Raw genomic sequence first — 4,865 nt, forward strand, 5'->3', positions numbered from 1 at the left:
CGTGCTGGGGCCCGGCGAGGCTGGATTCGGGGAACAGGATACCGAGGGCGGTGGAGGGTTCCGCGGCTTAGACTGTTGATAGCGACGCAGAAGGTGGATGGTGCGAAGGCGTCGAGCGGCAGAGAGAGCGATCCGAAGGGCGAGGCCTTTGAGGGAATGCGCCGAGCCCAGGTGATCCGCCGGCGAAGAGAGAGACGGCAGGCCGCAGAGAGGGCAGTCGAGCTGGGACGAATTCTCCCCACTTTGGTCCAGTCCCCGGAGAAAGTCAATGTCGGCAGATCCAAGGCGGTGGAAGGTGGTATAATGGGAAGTCAGATCCGTAATGGCTTGCTCGCAGAGCGGGCAAGCATCAGGCGTGGTTGGCTCCGGCGTGCTTGGGTCCGGTGAGCTTGGGTACAGCATGGTTGGGTCCGGCGTGCTTGGGTCCGGCGTGCTTGGGTCCGGCGTGTTCGGGTCCGGCGTGTTCGGGTCCGGCGTGTTCGGTCCCGGCGTGCTCGGTCCCGGCGTGCTCGGTCCCGGCGTGTTCGGTCCCGGCGCGCTCGGTCCCGGCGTGCTTGGTCCCGGCGGCGAGGCTGGATTCGGGGAACGGGATCCCGAGGGCGGTGGAGGGTTCCGCGGCTTAGACTGTTGATAGCGACGCAGAAGGTGGAGGGTGCGAAGGCGTCGAGCGGCAGAGAGAGCGATCCGAAGGGCGAGGCCTTTGAGGGAATGCGCCGAGCCCAGGTGATCTGCCGGCGAAGAGAGAGACGGCAGGCCGCAGAGAGGGCAGTCGAGCTGTGATGAATTCTCCCCGCTTCGGTCCAGTTCTCGGAGGAAGGCTGCGTCGTCCGGTCCGAGTCTGTGGAAGATGGTAAAGTGGAAAGTCAGATCCGTAGCAATGGCTTGTTCGCAAAGCGGGCAGCTATCCATGGTGAGAGACTGACGGCTCCGAGTGAAGGCGACCCCTTATATAGCCCCCGGTTCGTGCATAATTAGGGGTTATGGGCGTTGATTGCTCCCGTTCGCGTTCGACGTTCGCCCATCTTGGGTGTATGAACCAGTGAGAACCAAGACCGATAGCGTATTACTGCCAAAATTAGTCCCGGTTTCCGAGCCAGGTGCCGGGCAGAGCGATGGGGAGTGGTCCCCAAGGTCCGTGGGGCCTACCACTGTCATAAATCCGAGTGGCTTCCACTCGGTCCGCCTCGACCGGGTACCTTTAAGGTCAAGTCCCAACCCCGGATCTCGTATCACGGTGGTATTGGGACTGCCTGTGGGTCTATAGGCCACCGACCATCTGCCCACTTGTGGGGCGGGTGGAACGGGCCGCCCCGTCGATTGTTATAAGCCCGTTGTGTCCACCCCGATGATTCGTTCGATGTATGCCTGGGAAGGTAAAACATTCCTGGGCATGGGGGGTCGAGCGTATGAGGGGTTTCCCCCGTCCCGAAAGAGAGAGTTTTCCGACCGATGATTCGTTCGATATGCCTGCCCGGGGAGGGTCAACTTCCCTGGGCACCGGGGGGTCGAACGTATGAGGATTGTCCCCCTTTTTAAACCCATAAATTTGCCCGTGCGCGAGTCGACGGGGCCGCGTAACCCCCCGAGGCGTTGGCCGGCGGTCATCCGCCGGTCCGTGGGATCTCCCGACCTTTCCCCTCCTTTGAGCGGGACGTGGGAGCGCACCACCGGGCCCCCGGCTGGAAACGGCCGGAGGCAAAGAGCGCATTAGAGGTGACACGGATCGGTCTTCCACAGACCGCGGCTGGAAGTTCGCAGGGTCGGCCTACGGGATCCGACCCTTCGTCTTCTTAAACGCAGACTTCCGTAGGCTCCGGGGGGCGAAACCGTAAACCTTTGCCGACCTCCTCGCACTGCGAGGGGGCCAGGATTTGCGGCTTGTCCGCGTATCGGTCCTACCAAGGACCGCGGCTGGAAGTTCGGTGGTGAGCCCTCGACCTTACGAGATTGAGGGCAAAACCCTTCGTCTTCTGAACATCAGACGGCTCCGGTGGTGGCGTACCGTAAAAACCTATGCCGACTTCCTCGCGCTTTGAGGGGGCCAGGATTCTCTTCCATTCTCTTCCCTTAACGGCTGTCCTTCACGGCCGTTCGAGCTCGGTATACGCGGAGCACCAGGGGCAGGCTTCTAAGCCTAAATACAGTGCTTAGAGCGATCCTCCCCACCTTGTGCTCCCAGCCTCCATGGCTCGTGGATGCCCGTAAGAGGCATGTCCGCTTGTCCAGAACGGTTCCGAGGGGGACTTAGTCGGCCGGTCGATCCAACAGTAGGTCCGTTCAACGTCCGCGTCGGTGGTGCCTTAGGGTCGGGATCCGTTTGAGGGAAGGACCCGGCCCCTAGCCTGCACCGTCCGGGCGAGAATCATACGTTTTCCAAGTTGCCAAGTCGATTGCAGACCCCCACAGCGGGGTCGCGTTCGATCCTCTTCGCTGGTGTCCCCTGAGATCACTCTCACGGGCTCCATGCGCCCCCTCTCTTTCCCCGTCCGGGGTTTGAGATCCAAGGGGGGTCGGTCTGGTTGATCCTGCCAGTATTATATGCTTGTCTCAAAGATTAAGCCATGCAAGTCTAAGTACACACGGGTTTTGGTACAGTGAAACTGCGAATGGCTCATTAAATCAGTTATGGTTCCTTTGATCGCTCCACACGTTACTTGGTATAACTGTGGTAATTCCAGAGCTAATACATGCAAACGAAGCGTTGGAAGGGTTCTGGGGGTCGGCGTGAAATGCTCTCCCGGCCCCTGTCCCCCGGATACGTGCATTTATCAGAACCGAAAAACCCTCCCGGCTCCGGTCGGGTCGCTTTGGTGACTCTAGATAACCTCTGGCCGATCGTTAAGCCCTCCGGGGCGGCGACGTATCATTCGAGTGTCTGCCCTATCAACTTTCGACGGTAGGCTACGTGCCTACCGTGGTGACCACGGGTAACGGGGAATCTGGGTTCGATTCCGGAGAGGGAGCCTGAGAAACGGCTACCACTTCCAAGGAAGGCAGCAGGCGCGCAAATTACCCATTCCCGACACGGGGAGGTAGTGACGAAAAATATCGATGCGGGTCCTATGAACCTGTGGAGCGTAATCGAAATGAACTCAATCTATGTCCGTGAGTGATGACCCATTGGAGGGCAAGTCTGGTGCCAGCAGCCGCGGTAATTCCAGCTCCAATAGCGTATGCTAAAGTTGCTGCAGTTAAAAAGCTCGTAGTTGGATGTGGGGACAGGTCTCGGATCCCCTGTACTGTCCGGGATGGCGTGGGGAGCTCCTTCGGGGGTGACCCCCTGTCTCTGGGTGGATGTTGGGACCTGGTCCCTACCCGCCGGTGTCCTCTGCTCGCCGGCCGCGGAGAAGCCCTTAGCTGGGTACTTCACTGCGGTGCACGGTGGGTTGGAGGGTCCGGAGCGTTTACTTTGAATAAAGCAGAGTGCTCAAAGCAGGCCGACACGTGCCATGTCTGACTGAGCTAGGAATAATGGAATAGGGCCCTTCCGCGGGGCTTCGGGGTCTCTCCTTCGGGACGGCTGGTCGTTCCGGAGTGGGGCTCCGGGGCTTCCACGGTCCTGTTTCGTGGGTTTTAAGGACCGAGGGCAATGATTAAGAGGGACGGCCGGGGGCATCCGTACCACACCGATAGAGGTGAAATTCGTTGACCGGTGTGGGACGAACGAAAGCGAAAGCATTTGCCAAGAATGTTTTCATTAATCAAGAACGAAAGTCGGGGGAGCGAAGACGATCAGATACCGTCGTAGTTCCGACCGTAAACTATGCCGACCCGCGATCCGGCGGCGTGAGGCTAGCGACCATGACCCGCCGGGCAGCGTGAGGGAAACCACGAGTCTTTGGGCTCTGGGGGGAGTACGGTTGCAAAGCTGAAACTTAAAGGAATTGACGGAAGGGCACCACCAGGAGTGGAGCTTGCGGCTTAATTTGACTCAACACGGGGAATCTCACCCGGCCCGGACACGGTAAGGATTGACAGATTGATGGCTCTTTCTTGATTCTGTGGGTGGTGGTGCATGGCCGTTGGGAGTTCGTGGAGCGATTCGTCTGGTTAACTCCGATAACGGACGAGACCCTGTGCCTTAAAAAGTTACACGGCCCTCCCTTGGGTCCCTGTGGGGGCTTGCGGCCCGAGGGGTTCGTCGGTCGGTGGCCGAACTTCTTAGAGCGATCCGGGGCAAGGCAAAGCCGTATGAGATTCGGGGCCATAACAGGTCTGTGATGCCCTTAGACGCCCGGGGCCGCACGTGAGTTACACTGGCTGGTTCAGCATGTGCATCCATCCTATGCCGAAAGGCCTGGGCAATCCTATGAACGCCTTCCCCGCTGGGGATAGGGGATTGTAACTTTTCCCCTTGAACGAGGAATTCCAAGTAGTCGCGGGTCACCAGCCCGCGTCGATTAAGTCCCTGCCCTTTGTACACACCGCCCGTCGCTACTACCGATTGGATGGCCTGGTGAGGTCCTCGGACCGTCTCCGAGGTGCCCCTTTACCGGGGGGTTGCCTCGTTGAGGTGGGAAGTCGATCGAACCTGGGCATCTAGAGGGAGTAAAAGTCGTAACAAGGTTTCCGTAGGGGAACCTGCGGAAGGATCATTAACGGTGACCTGGCCACGGCCGGTTGTCGAGTCGGACTCGAGAGGCCAAACCTCCCCCGGCGGGTACCTTCAAGGTATGGACCGCAGAAGCCTCGTACCTTTCGTCGTCGGCCGACGTGAGTCTCTCCCCCTCCGGGTGGGTGGACGTAGCGAGCCGGCTTCGGAACTCGGGGTTATGCGAGGACCGCCTTAGGTGCATAGGTACCCCGGTCCGCCCCCCTCGTTCGCGGGGGGGAGAGTGGCGCCGGAGCCGCCCGCCGGGTCGTTA

The sequence above is a fragment of the Hoplias malabaricus genome, unplaced genomic scaffold (assembly GCF_029633855.1).
Source record: "Hoplias malabaricus isolate fHopMal1 unplaced genomic scaffold, fHopMal1.hap1 scaffold_60, whole genome shotgun sequence".
NCBI lineage: Eukaryota > Metazoa > Chordata > Actinopteri > Characiformes > Erythrinidae > Hoplias > Hoplias malabaricus.